General features: G+C 44.2%; 1 protein-coding gene and 1 long non-coding RNA gene across 3 annotated transcripts in view; one reads left to right on the forward strand and one right to left on the reverse strand.

Moving 5' to 3' along the window:
* Rassf3 (Ras association domain family member 3) overlaps window positions 1-17,702 on the reverse strand; it is a 76,033-nt gene that overhangs the window by 42,406 nt on the left and 15,925 nt on the right. The gene's annotated exons all lie outside the window — the stretch shown is intronic.
* On the forward strand, window positions 215-17,437 carry LOC143436250 (uncharacterized). Its single transcript, XR_013106395.1, has 3 exons — window positions 215-283; window positions 13,318-13,400; window positions 16,486-17,437. It is a non-coding gene; the product is annotated as an uncharacterized LOC143436250 (long non-coding RNA).

A 17,702-nucleotide genomic window follows, 5' to 3' on the forward strand; every position in this document is an offset into this window, starting at 1 on the left:
TGGAGGGTGTGAGTGCTTGAGTCAGAAGGATCAGGAAGTTAAGGTCATTCCTGAGCTACACAGCAGAGTTGGGGGTCAGCCTGGAACACTGTGATGGTGTATATGTTTACCCAGGGCATGGCACTATTAGGAGGTCTATCCTTATTGAAATAGGTGTGTCACTGTGGGTGTGGGTTTTAAATACTAGTCTTAGGGGCCTTCAGAACAAGAGGCAGAACTCCCATGCTTGCCTGGATGCTGTCATGCTCCTGCCTTGATGATAACAGACTGAACATCTGAACTTGTAAGCCAGCCCCAACTAAATGCCATCCTTATAAGAGTTGCCTTGGTCATAGTTTTCTGTTCGCAGCAGTAAAACCCGAAGACAGACACTGTGTCAATGATACCAGAGAGAGATAAGGACTTGCATGGGGAGATAGCGTACTCTCGTACTTACCAGGACCCGAGTTTGATGCCTAGAACTCTTGGGGGAGGGGGGAATGCTGAGAGTGGTGGTCCTGTTTCAAGACTTCCCTCAGAAACCATCAGCTGTCAATAGTTACTCAACTGGGGGTTGAGGTGGGGTGGGGTGGGGTGGGGTGGCTTTCCTGATCTCCTCCTCTGCCGCGCTAAAACATTGAGTGGTCATGGCTTAATCTTGTAGGTTTTGTGCACGAAACCACAGCTACTATGCGCTTCTGAGTGCTGTGCTCATGTCGTGGCCAGAACACGCTGTTTCTCTCTGGTCCCTCACTCCTGAAGTTCTCTAGTCAAAGTAATTCTGAATAACAAAAACTGTTGCTGTTATCAGCTCTTCTCCCTCCCCAGGGTTTACGTATGAGAGGCAAGTGTTCTACCACTGGGCTTCAGACCCAGCCCCACTTGACTGATTCTTTTACCTTAAAAAAGGAACAAAACTACTTTTATGTTCTGTGTGTTGGGGCGTTGGCTGTTAGAGAGCAAGTCGATGAAGTCACTTCTCTCCTTCCATTATGTGGAGCCTGGGGATGGAACTCAGGTTGTAAGGCTTGACAGCAAGTCCCTCTGCCTTCTGAGCCATCTCTCTGACCCAACCTGACTCATAGTTTTGTTTGTTTGTTTCGTTTTGCTTTTTTGAGATCGGCTCTCACTAGCACTGGGGAGGGAGAAGAAGATGAATGAATCTCCTTAACCACCACAACCCTGACTCATCCTGCATGCCTTCTATAGGCAGAGTCCTCCAGACGGATAGTTTGCATGGTTCTGTAAGACAATCCTCAAATGCAACAGGAGCGACCAGAGGAAAAGACAATGTAAAAAAGAAGCAGAAAATAGGCTGGGTAAGAAACTGCAGAGTAGACAAGGATGTCTTGAGAAGCCTCAGGTGTAACCACGTTCTATCATTTCTTACTAGGATTTAACTAGCTAAAACTATCCTGAAGATCATTCACTGGCAGTGTAAGCGTGTACCGGTTGGGAAAAAAGAGATATTAGAAGCAAATGGCAAGTTAAACTCTTTGTCAGCCAACTTCCTCCCCACCACGTGCTGCACCAACTCAAGTCCCGTTCTTCCAAGAGGCCGGTGGCCAGCCGGCACCTCTTCTGTCCTTCATGCCTACTAAGCAGAGGATTCTATTTGTGTGTGGAAGTGTGTGTGTGTGTGTGTGTTCGTGTTGAGAGTACACATGCACACACATGTGGAGACCAGAGACCAATCTCAAGTGTTGTTCCTCAGAAAAGGTCCGCCTTGTTTTCTGAGACAGAGTCTCTCCCTAGCTTGGAACTGGCTACCTGATAGGCTGGCTGGATAAGTCCCAGGGATCTACATACCTGTCTCCACTTCCCAAGAGCTGCGATTACAGGCACAAGCTACCATGTCTTTTTGACGTGGGCTCTGGGGATTGAACTCAGGTCTCCATGCTTCCATGCCTTTTACCGACTGAGCTATACTTGAAGCCCACTGGATCGTAAACACAGTGTGGCGCTGCTGCTGGGCTCTTTCTCAGTACTGTATGTGTTAACCCTGCGACACAGAATCTCACATCAAGTTAGGTGTTCTTTTTTTGTCAGGCACCAAAATGAATGAATTAAATACACCATGAGCCCCCTTGGTCTCTCTCAAAATATTTTCTCCTTCACCAGAGAAATAATTCTGCATATTTTGCTCATTTCTTCAGTACTAGCAACTAATCGCTTCAGGTCCCTTCGTGCAGCTTCAACGAGTTCATGGGGAAAAAAAAAATCCTCCCTGACCATAATCGCTGCTTCCTTCACTCCTGAAAAAAAAATAACCATTTGTCACAGAATTAATTAGGAGCCAGGCCTCTCCACCCGGGGCCCTGTCCATTTCAACTCAATGTCTTGCTTCCCCATGAATGTAGAACTTATCACCACTGACTTATTATCACTCTATCGAAAGCAAAAACAAAACAAGCCACTTGTTTTCTGTCTTAATCCAACTTCTCTTCTTGATTACAGTTCTGACACAAGTCTGACCATATTGAAACCGGATGGTAAACTAGCAAATGTGACTGGACAGGGGATATAATTCACTAACACTCAGCACGCACAAAGGCTCCCCATCCCGGGAATGGCACTAACTATAAAACAAAAATCAATAGCGCTCTCTCTGTCCCCGTGCCAGGAGTCACACAGACAGACAGACAGACAGACACACACACACACACACACACACAGAGTGAGAGAGACAGAGAGAGAGAGACAGAGAGAGCGAGGCAGAGAGAGACAGAGATTATAACCACATACAGAGAATATAACCACACACAGCACATAGTCTAATAAAGCAACAGCCTCCGTAACACTGTATGACAACACTTCCATGAGTAGTGTGTGGCAGCAGGTGTGAACTGCTGCCAGTGGCACTAAAACAGAGCATACACACTAGAGGAGGAACACTTAATAATAACGACTATGTGGCTGGCTTTTATATTTATTAAATATATTTTCATTGTGGTTTTAGCATGTACTGCCTTCCACTTACAAAAAGAAAATACAAGGTGTACCATGAAACAGGATGCTGCATCACAGTAGCAACAGGCCCACAGACCCCACATCTGTGTTCTTTGATTCCATCTCCTATTGCATCAAGAGGCCATACGGAGTGACCGGCTGGGAGGTACCATCTAGGTTTGGGTGTGTGCACTCCAAAGCTCATGATGATTTCCCAGCATTATATCAACCAGAGAGCACTCTGTCTTTATCAAGTTCACAATCTAGATAATCTAAAAGACATAAAACTAAATTCACAAGCACCCTGATATGCCTAACAATGCATTGGAATGTCTTCTCTCTCTCCCAAGATTCTCCATAAACAAAATCAACTCCAAATGAAATTTAAACTCAGATATCAAGTGCTCTGATTTTCAATCACTTTACAGATGAAGATAAACAAGAGAGATGCTTTTTCAAGAGCTAGTCATTAGTCCCTGCAATACTATAGGCTGAAAATTTATCATCAGCTACACTAAAAGATACAGGCAAAAGCTGTCCTGTAAGCTTCTAAACAGATCTGCCAGGCCAGACTGCAACTGCATGATTGACAGCTTAGGGAGACTTTTCAGGGCTAGTATAGCAATCATTCCTCTTTGAATAACTGTTTTAAAGGTTAGGAAACCAATACTCAAGGGTCTTGACAACAGAGACTCCCGCAGTTCCCAGAAATAGTAATGACAAATTCAAAACTAGGTGTCTTGTCTGGTACCAGCACTCAGGAGACAGAGGCAGGCAGATCTCTGAGTTCAGGGCCAGCCTAGTCTATAGAGTGAGTTCCAGGACAGCCAGGGCTACAGAGAGAAACTCTGTCTCAAAAATAACCCCCCATCCCCCCCACTTCCTCCCAAACCCTAGGTGTCTCCTAGTTCCTCCTCTCCAGCCACCCTACTCAGTAATATTGCCTGAGTAAAAATTGCTACCAAGTTGTCACTAATTAACAATGCTAACACTTGAAATAGTAGATTATCCTGGAGGTAGTGGGGAATGCCTTCATCGGGGGGCAGAGATAGGTAGATTTCTGTGTGTTCCAGGACAGTCAGGACTACACAGAGAAACCCTGTCTTAAAAAAAAAAAAAAAAAAAAAAAAAAAAAAAAAAAAAAAAAAAAAAAACACACACAGAGAAGGGGGTGGGGGAGAAGAAAGAGAGAATATGTTAACCTTTGCTGACTACCCACTTCTATGCCACCAAAAATCCCCAAATCTCTCATATGAATTAACTGTAACTCAGTTTCTAGGGATCTGACACCTTCATCTAGTCACTAGGCAAGCATGTGGTATGCGGATATGCACAGGCAAAACACATATACAAATAAAAGAAAGAACATGTACCTGTGAGTCCTTTAGAATTCTTCAAAGACACTACAGCAAAAGTGAGATTACATATAAAACACGCTAATTAATTGATGGCATTCAGAACTAACAGAAGACCAGATTCGGACAACCCTTTTTTCGGGGGGTGGGGGGGTGGGGGGAGGACCACAAACTCAAAGGAAAGGGAGGCCAGGGAGGCCAGGGTAGGGGTAGAGAGTGAACATCAGAACCCAGAAAGCTGCCCTCACCCCACCCCCAGAGTAGAAAGGAACTCTGCAGGGTTGGCCAAACAGATCCCATGACTGGCTGCACTTCCTCAACTCCTGCATTCAAGCATAAGCAAGTCCATTCAGAGTGTGCAAGCATCCAGCGGGGCTGCAAACCCCATAGCTGTCTGCAATCCCTCCCCGCTGAGACAGACACTGTGGGAGGGAGAAGGCTGAGTGCCAGCCACAGCCTGGACGGAGCTGGAGGACGGCGGTCACGGCTCCTGCTCCCTTCACAGTCGGTGGACATTATCTCATCTCATCTGATGTCATGATCACCAGAAGGAGCACGGTGACTAAGTCCCCAAACAATGAGCACAGGGCGATGCAGGAGGAAGGAAAGGTCCCCAGGAGGAAGCCCGGTGTCACCCAAGTGAACAGAACTGGCATCGAGGGTCCCGCAGCCAGGCAAGTGCCAAGAGGCAAGGGAGTGCACACTTCAAAACAAAACTTTTATACGAGCAAATATCTTCGCTCAAGCCAGGGTGGCCTGCTTGAAAGGAAAAAGCTGGTAACAAACATCTTGATAGCAGGTGGCCTCAGGCTTAGAGGGAGACAACAGCGCCATTCCCAGGAACCAAGAACACCGCGCTGATAGGACAAGCAGTTACCAAATAGTAACCTCCAGGAACAACTGGTGTTCCTTATCAACTACACTGAGGTCTCTGTCCATTTAAGTCAATGCAGCCAAAGAGACACTTAGCTTTTAAACATCACACGACGTGGGATCTCTTGGAGATAGCAACAGTTAACATTTACTAGTGCTATGCCGGCTGCTGGTTTACAGACGGGCTTAAAGGCATGTGATGATTTGACCGAGGCATGCAGCTAGCCTGACTTAAACCCAAACTACTGTACATAACTGCTCCAGTCAGTCCATCATTCACAAACAAATATCTAACTGGAGATCCACGTTAGACCACTTGCCTGCTAGCACAAGGCCTTGGGTTTCATCCGGCATTACACACACAAACGACATATCGATTTCCATGTATGCATGTGCATTGTGTGTGTATTTTCATGTGTGTGCATATACATGTTAAGAGTTTGACAAAGGGTGTCTTCTTCCGTCACCATTTTTCCACCTAGCTTTGTTGAGACAGAACTTCTCACTGAGCCTGGAGCTCACCAGGGTGACTGGCCTTGCTGATGAGCAAACTCTAGAGGTCCTCCTGTGTCTACCTCAGGTCCTCCTGTGTCTACCTCCCCAGCACGGTTCCATGCCTACCTGTTTCGTTTCTTTCTTTTAAGACAGGGTTTCTCTGTGTAACCCTGGGTGTCCTGTAACTCTGTACTGAAGTGGAAACTTAAGGGTTCTTTGGAAAGTCGGTTGGCTGGTGTTTTGCTGAGGCAAACACATGAAGGAATGTTTAACTGAAGTGGACACAGGTGAAAGACTCAGGCAGACTGGTGAAGGAATGTTTTTGCTGAAGCAGACACTGGAGAGGGGATGTTCTGCTAAAGCAAGCACGTGAAAGGACGTGTGATGGATTCTTTGCTAATGACACGTATGGATTGGTCCTCCTTACATCGTGTAGTTGAGCTGCATTTGTCAGGACTCCACAGAGAGAAATGCACCAAAAAGCTTCCCGTGGTGCGCTCTAGTTTCTTGCCTCTTCCAAGGTCTCAGGCTGATTGGCAGAGTGATGTCAGCTGAGACAGACACATGCTGAGGCAAGGCACATGCTGAGGCTCATAAAGACACATGATGTTTAGAGGGTGTATAACAGGACTCAATGGACGGTGATAGAGTGCTGAGCTAGGCTTGCTTATAGAGGGCTAGCTGTGCTACGCCTGTGGGTCTAGCCTGTGCATCTAGCCTGTGCGTCTAGTGTCTTGGTGATCTTCACTTCAGTGAGAGTTCCTCCTGGTCTCTCCTGCTGACTCAAGCTGAGGCAGAAGTCTGGCTGTCTCTGCTAGGTTGTACCACCACTGCTTGTTAAACTCTACTGAACTGGACTGCTGGCGTATCTGTGAAGGTTTGCAAATGGATTGAGCTGCTAACCTATAAACTGAACTGCTGATATCCAGACAACACAGACGGGAGTTCCTCCAAAGAACCTTTCTAAACAGGTCCACTCCTCCCCCCCCACCCCACCCCACCCCGTAGCCTTGGGTGTCAGGAAAATAGGAAAAATAGGGAAGTTAAAGTGTTTAAGAACCATCATTAAAAACAGACGTTTGAAAAAATTAAAATTACACTATACTCCAGGTTAGCCTCAAACTCAAGATGATGGCCTGCCTCCGCCTCTGAGTGCTGGGATCAAAGACAGGCACCACCACCATCAGTCCAGCTGCATACCCAGCTTTTAAAAAGCCTGATGACCTGAACTAGTATCCAGATGGTGGAAGGAAAGAAATAACTCCCATTAAGTTGTCCTCTGACCTTCATACACACAGAATGGTGTGTGTGTAAGGGGAACGGATGTGTGGTGTATATGTGTGTGTGTGTGGTGCGTCTGTGTGTCTGTGTGGTGTATGTGTGTGTGTGGCGTGTGTGGTGTGTGTGTGTGGTTCGTATGTGTGTCTGTGTGTGGTGTGTGTGTGGTATGTATGTGTGTACAGAGAAGAAACAAACAAATGAAACTGAAGCAGAGCTCCCTCTATCCAGTAGGATGAATCTAAAGTTGGTTTACCTTTTGAAAAGCAGTTCTTACCCTAAAGAGCCTTTTTCCAAATTCTCCCCAACAAGGATTATTAAAATAATTTTAAGAGGCGCTGGAGAGGGTGGTTTTCAACCAATGAGTCAAGACCCCTTTGGGACTGCATATCAGATATTTACATTAACCATAGCAAAATAACAGTTATGAAGTAATAACAAAATAATTTTATAGCTGAGGGTCACCACAACATGAGGAACTGTACTAAAAGACCACAAGGTTAGGAAGGGTGAGAACCACTGGTCTGGAGCAATGGCGCTCTTCCAGAGGGCATGGGCTCTGTCCCCAGCATCCACACGATGGCTCATAACCACCTGTACCTCCAGTCCCAGAGGATATGGTGCTCTCTCATGGCCTCTGAGGTGCACACATGTGGTGGATGAACATACATGCAGGCAAAAGGCCCATACACACAAAATAATAATTATAGAGCAAATTCCCTCTAGCAGAGAGCAAGGATCAAACTGAGCAAGGCAGTTTCATGCTAAGTGACTGTATAATACAACCAGCGACAGTCGGAGGAAACACAAGAAAGCAACTTTCAAACTTCAGAACACCCTGAAAGGGCAGCACCTTCCCCTAAAGGAAAACTGTTTCTGAAGACCAGCCATCAGGAAGCCTCTGTAAACAAACAGGGACAGACCTGGAGCAGAGGAAAGTAATGTTATTGTTTCTTCAGCTATGTACATAATATTTACATTTTCCCATAGCTGGGAAATTACTCACTGTGGTCCAGTTTCCCTGAATTCACGACTCATGCCATAAAACCTGCATCTGCTACAGCTTAGGGCAGTAAAACCTTGTTGGCTACTTCTCATCTGAGCTCCATAGAAATCCCATGAACAATGGAATCAAGTCCATTCTAATTTTCCCAGGATGCTCCGCTGGGAGAGTCACAACAAGCAAACAAGACTTCATTTAACAACTTCCCCTACGTAATTTCATACATTTTTTAAAATTAATTTTGTTTTGCAGTTTGAAAACTAAAATCCTATGACCATGCCCACAAATACCAAAACTGAGAGTATGGGCTCACTTGCCATCTACCCTAAAACTATACAGTAATTCTTTTTAAATTTTTTTTTGTTTGTTTGGTTGGTTTCTTTTGGAGACAGGGTTTCTCTGTATAGTCCTGGATGTCCTAGAACTCACTCTTGTAGACCTGGCTGGCCTGGAATTTACAGAGATCCTCTTGTCTCTGTCTCCCAGAGTACTGGGATTAAAGGTGTGCACTGCCACCATCCAACAGTAATTCTTTTTGAAATGTTCTCTTGTTTGTTTGTTTAAAAAAAAAAAATGCTAAGGACTAAAGAGATGGCTCAACGGTTAAGAGCACTGACTGCTCTTCCAGAGGTCCTGAGTTCAGTTCCAGGCAACCACAGGTGTTGCACAACCATCTATAATGGGATCCAATGACCTCTTCTGTTGTGTCTGAAGACAGTGACAGTGTACTCACATACATTAAATACATAAATCTTTAAAAAAAAAAAAAAAAAAAAAAAAAAAAAAAAAGAAAGAAAGAAAGAAAGAAAGAAAGAAAGAAACTGAAAGAAGAAAAAGTTCCATCACTGTAGAAAGGAGTTAGCCAGGATGAAACGACTCAACAGCCATTTTCTACAGAGGCACCAACTTCTGTGGATGCGATGCGGATTGCGGATTCTTGTTCGCTGTCTTTTCAGTAACGCCGGAAACCTAGAAGCAAGCACTGTCATTCTCTTTGCTGGGTGGGTTTCAGGCCATCCTTGCTCCAATGTCTGTTCTGAGAGGACTCTGGTTCTCCTGACAAACAGCAACTACAGTCTCCTTTCACATGGTTAGTGAGGGACACTGTCAGCTGGCTCCCCACCCTTTTTATCCATAGCTCTGCCTTCCTGGCAATGCCTGTCCTATGTGATAACAAGAGCCAGAACCATTCTAGAAGCTCTGAGTACCAGTGAATCTCAGTGACGTCAGTCTGCAACACGGTCTGAAGTATTTCAAAGCACCAAAATATGGAATGTCCCTCTACTACAGGGTAAGTTAAAAACATAATAATAATAACAATAATCCAAAGTTCACCCAACCACAGGAAAAGGGAACTTATCAGATCAACAGGCTCTGAACTGGAGCCATCCAAATTTCACCAGCCTCACAGACAAAAGGTCAGAGGTCACGGGCAAAACCAGGCTCACACAAAAAGAGGATCCAAAACAGAAAAATACTAAAGTCACTGTTAATTACAAAAATGGAAGTCGAATAAGACACTCAGTAAGTATTTTGTAGTTCCAGCTGTTGTAGAGACAGGATGGATCTCTGCAACACAGGCTCTCCTTGAGATCCGTCTCCTACCTTAGTCCCTCAGTGCTGGAGCTCCCGGCCACCACAGCTGGATCTTTTCCCTGCATTCATGACTAAGAGAGCTATGGGTCTGGTACAGGGAAATTGACGAAAACAAAAACGGAGGAAGCCCAGAGCTGCAGCCATACAAGAGGCCTGATCTCACGTTGGGTACCATTTCAGGTCTGTACACACAAAGAGATTGACCCATAATGGAAAACTTTCGTGACTGGCATATAAAAAAGTATAATCACCAAATATTGGGGCTGGGGAAACTACTCGTTGGCATAGCATCAACCTAAAACACACATAGCCGGCGTCCAACGCCAGTGCCGAAACAATAAAAGTAATACTTGTAGTTCTTTTATAGAAATTATTGTGGTATATATTTGGTTATAATGTTTTTCCAATAAACAGAGCCTATTATCTGTTTAGATATAGATAGCAAATGAAAGCTAAAATCATCAGCCATACCGCAGAGTTTTAGGTTTAAAGAGCAGGACTCAAATGTCAACATAACATTCTCGAGAAAAAAAAAATCAAAAATTGAATTACCAAATGATACCCAATAATGGTATTTCTGAGTAGGCGTGCCAAGGAGCTGCAAGCAGGGCCTCTCACCGACATCAGTACAGCTTGGCCACTCAAGGGCTACAGCAACCCCATGCCCATCAGTGAGTGCTTATGTGAACAGTAGGATGTGCACACAGACACTGTTATCCTCCTGAGAAGGGAAAGAAACTTGACACATGGTACAGCACAGATGGACCTGAAGACTAACAGGACTAACATGTCACAAAAAGCCCAACTCAGTACCCTACAATTGACAAGATGAGCTGTCAGGCTCAAGATGGTCTACAGAGACTAGTAACTGAGCCTAAGAACTCAACGGCCTTTGTTCACCTCAGATCCCTAAGACCTAGCCTAGCATTCAGTCAACACTGGGGAAATGAATTTAGAAAAGTACCCTCCCTACCTCTCAGTCTCTTTCTCTCCCACTGGAAACCCCCACCCCCGCTGCTGCCATTATTTCAAGTGAAATATATAACAAAGTTGTTAAAGCCAGTATCTTGTAGGACATCCATCTATTCTGGTCGCCAATTTCTGAATGTATCCCTTTCCCTCCTCTCATATCTCCCTGTGTTTAGTAACTGGAGAAAGAACTTGAGGATGGCAGAGTGTAATTAGTAAATTATTCTTAGCTGACTGGATCACGGAGCAGCAGTTAGCAATCACAGTGCCTAGAATATGTATTAAGCTCATTGTAATACTCTGAAATCCCGAGTCCCATTCTCTCTGTAAACTGAACACAGAAACACAGAGTTGCATGTAGCATGTCATCAAGTCAGTGTTATCCCATTAGCTCATGTGTGGTGGGGGGAGTTTCCACACACACAAGTTTCATAACCTTAAAATGCTGGTACGCATGACCCAAGAAGGAACTATTCCCCACAGCAGCGAGCAAGCCCCCTTCTCAGACAACACTCTTCCCAGGATGCCTGAAGGTACCCCTCAACCCTAGGCACTACCACCCAGACAGTGAAGATTTTAAGTCTGCTTTAGTATGCAACCTTATCCAACCAAGATATAATCTGAGCCATATACATACCCTTATAGTTTCCAGGTGTCCACTAAACAGAGGAGGAAGGAGATGGCTTAGCAGATAAAGGCGCTTGCAGCCAAGCATAGGAAGCTGACTTTGATCCCCCAAACTCACTCTGTAGAAAGAACCAACTCAGACAAGCTGTCCTTGACCTTTGACCTCCATACTTGCACAGTGGTGTTTGTGTTCACAGACAGACAGACAGACAAACACACACACACACACACACACACACACACACAAAATAAATGTAGGCCAGGCATAGTCACACATATCTTTAAATCCCGTAACTCAGGAGCCAGGCACAGATCTCTGTGATTTCAAGGCCAGCCTGGTCTACACAGTGACAGGACTGTCTCCAAAGACAAATGAAACAACTTTTAAAAAATAAATACATGTAAAATGTTTTTAAATAAAGTTTTTAAGAATGTGCAAAATTAATGTAGGCCAATATACCTAAAACACCATCATTTCTATGTGTGACAGATTTCACATTCCACTCTCGGGGCATGTAAGTCAAACGCAGTACCGTATGGTTTCACTCAGGAGTGGTCCAACCGGATGATTTTTGCAGATGAGTAACTACATCCCAAGGGAGCATGTCACATACTTCATACTCAATTTTAATATTTCATCACATCTTTTTAAACTACCGTGATGTGTCTTACATTCTTTCCTTTAGAGTTACGTCTTTAAAATCTGGTGGGTATTTTTTTTTTTTTTTTTTTTTTTTTTTACCTCTGGTCCATTTCAATTCAAGCCAGCCACATTTCATGGGCTTGGTAACTACAAGATCCCAATGTGCTGGAGAGCACAGCTTTGGAGGGGTCACGTGATCCTAAGTGCCAGTTTTGACAGTTTTTCACATGCATTTCAAATTCTAGTCAGTATTACAGGCTCCAGCACCCTCTAGTCAAGAGCACAGTTGACTTTTTATTTATTTTTATTTAAAAAAAAAAAAAAAAAAAAGATTTAGCTGTGTAGAATGGTGCACTCCAGCACTGGAGAGGCAGAGGCAGAGGCAGGCAGATTATCTGTGAGCTGGAGTCCAGCCTGGTCTACCTAGCAAGGACCAGGCTAGCCAGGAACAAAGGAATAAAAAGGATTTAGGGTGTAACTCACTGGTAGAATGTTTACCTACTGGGGGGGGGGGGGGGAGGGTAACTAAAAATAGAAGCCATTTCATCAGCTCCTAAAAGCCTAGCCAGAGTCAAAAATGCAAACTATCAGCTGGAGATACAGCCCTGTTTGGATAGACTGCTTGCCAAGTGCACACAAGGTCCCTAGGTAGATCCCTGGGACCCCATCAGGGTGTGATGATGTACACTTGTAATTACAGCACAGGTCTGTAGAGGCCAGAGGAGCAGGGGTTAAAGGCAATCCTCAGCTACAGACCAAGTTGGTGATCAACATGTCCTTGGTGAGACTCAGTCTAAAAACACAGGAAGGGAAGGGGGTGTGGGGCAAGGAAATGACATTGTTTACTTTAGTTTATATTTTGGTTAACCAGAAATCTGATCATCTCTGCTTACAGTTGTCTATCCTCGAAGGTGACTGAATAAATTTTTCATGAAATGAATAGACAAAGCAGTGATTTGCTTTCTTAAAACAAGGAGTTTCCGTGTGTGTGCCTATGATTCCAGCCAGCAAGAAGGCTGGAGGTGGAGGGATGGGGGCATAAGACCACTGCCTAGGCAGCCTGAGCTCCTGCCTCAAAAACAGAAGCTAACACATGGGACAGAAGACACCTGGTCTCACAGGTAATGCCTGCATAGCCCAGAGAATAAAACTCCCTGCTTTGTTATTATTTATTATTATCAGGGCTGCATGAACCATTTCTAATCAAGTTCCCTTTTCTCCAGAGGAACTTTGAATTTGACTGCAGGATTATGGGTGTGTAAAATAGGCACACAAAACCCAACCTCCTTGGTGACATATCATGAAAAAAAAATGTATTTTAGGGGCTGCAGACAGCTCTGTTGGTAGAGTGCCTGTCTTCCATGCATGAAACTCTTGACTTGTTGCTAGCACCCAAATCAGAAACTGAAAGTTATCAGATACACTGGCTGTATCAAGAGTTTGCGGCCAGGCTGAGCTCTAAAGAACCCAGTCTCAAAAAAGGTCGTGAGATGACTCAGCAGGTAAAGGCACTTGCTCCCAAAATAATCTGTTGTGAATTTTGCCTCCAGGGCCAGCAGGGTGAGAAGAAAAAAACCAGCTCCTACAGGTTGTCCTTTGGCCTTCACATAAACACCAAGATACAAATGTACATGTAAGTGCGCACAATTCTTTCCGTGTGTGTGTGTGTGTGTGTGTGTGTGTGTGTGTGTGTGTGTGTGTGTAAAATTTCACCACTATGGACAAAAACACATTTGCCTACTAATGAGGCAGTTATGTTCATCTATTTGTATGTACATAAGGAATTACCTTTGAGTATCTGATACTGTCAGACACAGCATCTTCAACATTTTTCAGAGTCGGCTGATATTTGATTTTATGTTTCTTAAGGCTGGCAATGATCCGAATGCCAACTCGCACACAGACAATACTACAAAATGGCAAAAGTATGTTTAGGGTCATCTCAGAAAAAAGAGGAAGCTGTGTCCTGCTCCCAAGCCAAAACTCATTTTTGTTTGTTTGTTTTTTAAAAACCAAGTGGTTTGCCAAACATGGTACCACAGCCTTTAATCCCTTCAGAGGCAGAAAAAGTTGGATATCTATAAATTCAAGTCTAGCCTGGTCTACATGCAGTGTCCCAGGGCAACCAAGGCTACATGGAGACAGCCTGTCTCAAAAACAAAGTAAATACTCTAACATAGCACAATTCAAAGGTACACTAAACTGATATTTACACATTAAAGAATAATAACAGGAAAAAAGTTCATCTTTGTTCCCCATAATTTAAGCATGATGTTTCTTTGAGAGCAGAAAACTATTGATTTCATTTGGCCAGAACAGTGTAACTCAAAACACAGAACAGTCTCAAATCCACATGAGGCGTTTCAGGCAACAGCCATTAACCTTCCACAGTGTCTCAACATGCACTGTGCAAACTGCCCAGGGTGTGTGCACAGAACCAGGGTATAGTGAAGTCTGTCACAACCAACACCCAGAGCAGTGCCAGGCACGGAAATTCATTGTGTGTTTGATTGTGAATTTGTTTTTGGTTCAGAACTTCTCACTGTAGTCCGATTTTTCTCTATACATACTCAACTGAAGGACCCCACGATTTTAAGAAGCTAGGATGTATATAACTTTGCAGAGAGCTAATCTATGCTTGCCAAACCACATACCTCATACAAGAGGTACGTACACATACATGCTACTCTAGTTTTCCCATATGGTTTCTGAAAAGCAGCCCAAGGATGGCTAATGGCCTTCAAGCCTCCAAGTGTGGCCTTTTGAAATGGCAGTTACTTATCCCAGGGAGGGAGGAGAAAGCAAGTGGCTGACATTCAGGGCTAAGAACTGGGGATTGAACTCCACCAAGAAGAATGGGCTCAGCCTCGTGTATGACTTAGACAAATAATGGTCACAGTATGACAAGCACTGGTTGCCAAAGGAAGGCTTTAGAAGAACCACATTACTGGATATTTTTAGTCTTTTTTTTTTTTCATAAATTTTTTTTTTGTCACTGCTCCCAAATAATTGTAAATCTTGCATGTTTGCCAAAAGAGAAAACACAGCCGAGCATACTGCTCATTTGAGGTCACAGAAGGCTGTGGACTGATCTCCCTTTGAAATTCAGTTAGAGAAATATGCCTTTGTGCGTCTTGCTGACACAATCACAAATGCCCAATGGATTAAGACTGTAAGAACAGTCATGTCGGCAAGATGTGCACTGCCACAAAAATGCTGGTGGGGGCTGCCTCAGCTGTTAAGAGCACCAGCTGCTCTTCCAGAAGACCCCGGTTCAATTCCCAACACCCACATGGTGGTTCACAACTACCTCTAACTCCAGTTCCAAGGGCTCTGACAACTTCTGGCCTCTGCAGGCACCAGGCACATATGTAGTAAATAAAACACCATACGCATAAAATTAAATAATAAAAAGAAGTACTGCTGGTGGAAATACTCGTATTCAATAGGATTAAAATTGTATAGGATTAAAATTGGTATAGCTATAATACTGCTGATATTGTGAGCCACTTTTGCCCAAGTGAACTACCTCTAAAACTTCAGAAGAAACACTAATAAAGGGAGCGCAGGGACTGGAGAGATGGCTCAGTGGTTAAGAGCACTGACTGCTTTTCCAGAGGTCCTAAGTTCAATTCCCAGCAACCACATGATGGCTCATAACCATCTGTAATGGGATCTAGTGTGTCTGGAGACAGCTACAGTATACTCATATACATAAAATAAATAAATCAATAAAAAATAATAATAAAAGAATTTGATAGTACAACATATTTCTCTTGAGCCGTCATATAAAGCATACCAGATAGTCTGAAGGAGTCAGTGCAAAAGGCAAACTGAAGGCTTATGTGGCCTTATGCCAGCTTACTTATTGAACAATTCTTTAGTATACCTCTTTAAAGTTAGTGTGGATTGTCCGGGAAGGTTTTTCACGTTTCTGGAGATGTGCGGGCTAGTCCACTTCTAAAGCAGCAACAGTATCTCTTATTCTCTTAGCTACCAAGGGCTTTAGAAGAAAGGTTATCCCCTCAGCTGGAAGAGAAGACAGGGGCTGGGAGGTAACTCAAGCAGTAGAATGCTTGTCTCATGAGCACCAAGCCCTGGGGTTTAATCCCCAGGACCCCAGAAAACTGAGCATGACTCCCTGAACTTAGAAGGAGACAGGACAACAGTCTGGACTATATGAGACTGTCTCAAAAAAAAAAGGTGGGGGGCACATATAAGTTTGGCAGATTGTATTAATAGTTTTAGGCTATGTGTGTGTGTGTGTGTTTGTGTGTGTCTGTCTGTCTGTCTTATAGTTCCAGGCAGTCTGTCTGTCTGATAGTTCCAGGCAGTTTGATTTTAGTAACTACAGAACATTTTCTGGTTCTGCTTAAAACTAAGAACAGGCGGATGCTCTGAGGGATGGTGAATCTACAAACCAGAACTGAGCGTTGCCATGACATCCTGTGCAGGAGAGCCTCAAAATGCTAAGAATCCTAAGAAAACCTTGAGATCAGTGGTCCAGAGGGCTCCTGGGAGAACCATGAGATAGGATACATTTGAGAGTGGTGAAGAACCAAGCATCTTCAGGCCAGGAAAGCGATCACTCATCTGGCCAGTATTCACTAAGCAACTGCACTATAGGGGTGTGAGGTGGGGGATGAGGGGGGGGAGTACAGCATTAACATCTCCTAAAGGCCTTTTTATTATTATTTTTTTAACATGGTACAAAATAGAAGGAGAAGAGGACACCATTTTCTCACTGGAGATTGGAAGAAGTTGGACAACGTTTCTTTGCCTGGCAAGAGAAGAAAGAAAATGTCTACCCCTGACTCTCCGACACGCGCCCTCTCCTCAGCTTGTATTCAGCAGAGCCCTCTTGCTTTCTTCGAATATTCACAAGAGCTCCAGAAACCATACTTCCTAGCTTTTCCAGCAGGTGGTAGAGCATAAGGGGGCTGGGAGTGGGAATCGCTGCTATCAAGAATAGAACCTATGGCAGTGGCTCAACCCTCCTCTTAGGGAAGAGGTGACAGCATGTGGAAGAAGTGTTTCTTTTGCCCCATACTTCACATCGAAGTAAAGAAGAATCTGACCGGACCCAAAAGACCATGTTCTACCAGGGTGCATATGGGCGTTACTTCCTTGTCCACAAATATGCACTCAGGAACTTAAGACACAGTCACTTCTTTAAATAAAACACAAAATGCTTGCTGAAATTCACGGTTCAGGCAGGCGTAGCTGCATGAGCAGAGGAGGCAAAGACAGGTGGATCTCTATGAATTCGAGGCCAGCCTGGCTCACGTGATGAGTTCCAGGGCAGGCTAAGCTATATAGATAGACCCTGTCTCAAAAATAAAACAAACTCCGGCCTCAGAGGCCCTTTTCACCAAGACCCCTTTCTTTAACACACTCCTACTTAACACATGACACGTGCTATGCTAGAAGGAATAAACAGGCCACTGAGCTTCAAATAGACACAGTGAATGGCTCAACCCAGGAAGTACCTCTTACTGCCCCGATTTTCAACACGTCATACACGCTCATGCCAGTGCTCAGCGGACAATATTACAAGATATATATAGACACGCACATACACACAATCAGACAACGACTAGCAAAGTGGATTCGTATAATCCTGACTCTCTAAGTGTACATTAACCTCAAAAGAAATGCTGCTTTAAAGTGTGAGTGTGTCTGGGTTCTGAATGATGACCTTGAATTGCTGATCTTCCTGCCTACTCACAGACAGACAGACAGACAGACAGACAGACAATCAGACAGGCAGGCAGACACACACACACTACTGGGAACCACAACCCCAGTCTTATGCAGTAAGTGTGAGCACTAGGCAAGCTCTCTACTATCTACATTCCCAGCTACTGCTTCAACTTTTTAAAAGCCCAGAACTTAAACTTAACTCCAACCACCACGTTCTGGCTGGCCCCTGTGG

This window comes from Arvicanthis niloticus, chromosome 22, assembly GCF_011762505.2.
Source record: "Arvicanthis niloticus isolate mArvNil1 chromosome 22, mArvNil1.pat.X, whole genome shotgun sequence".
Taxonomy (NCBI): Eukaryota; Metazoa; Chordata; class Mammalia; order Rodentia; family Muridae; genus Arvicanthis; species Arvicanthis niloticus.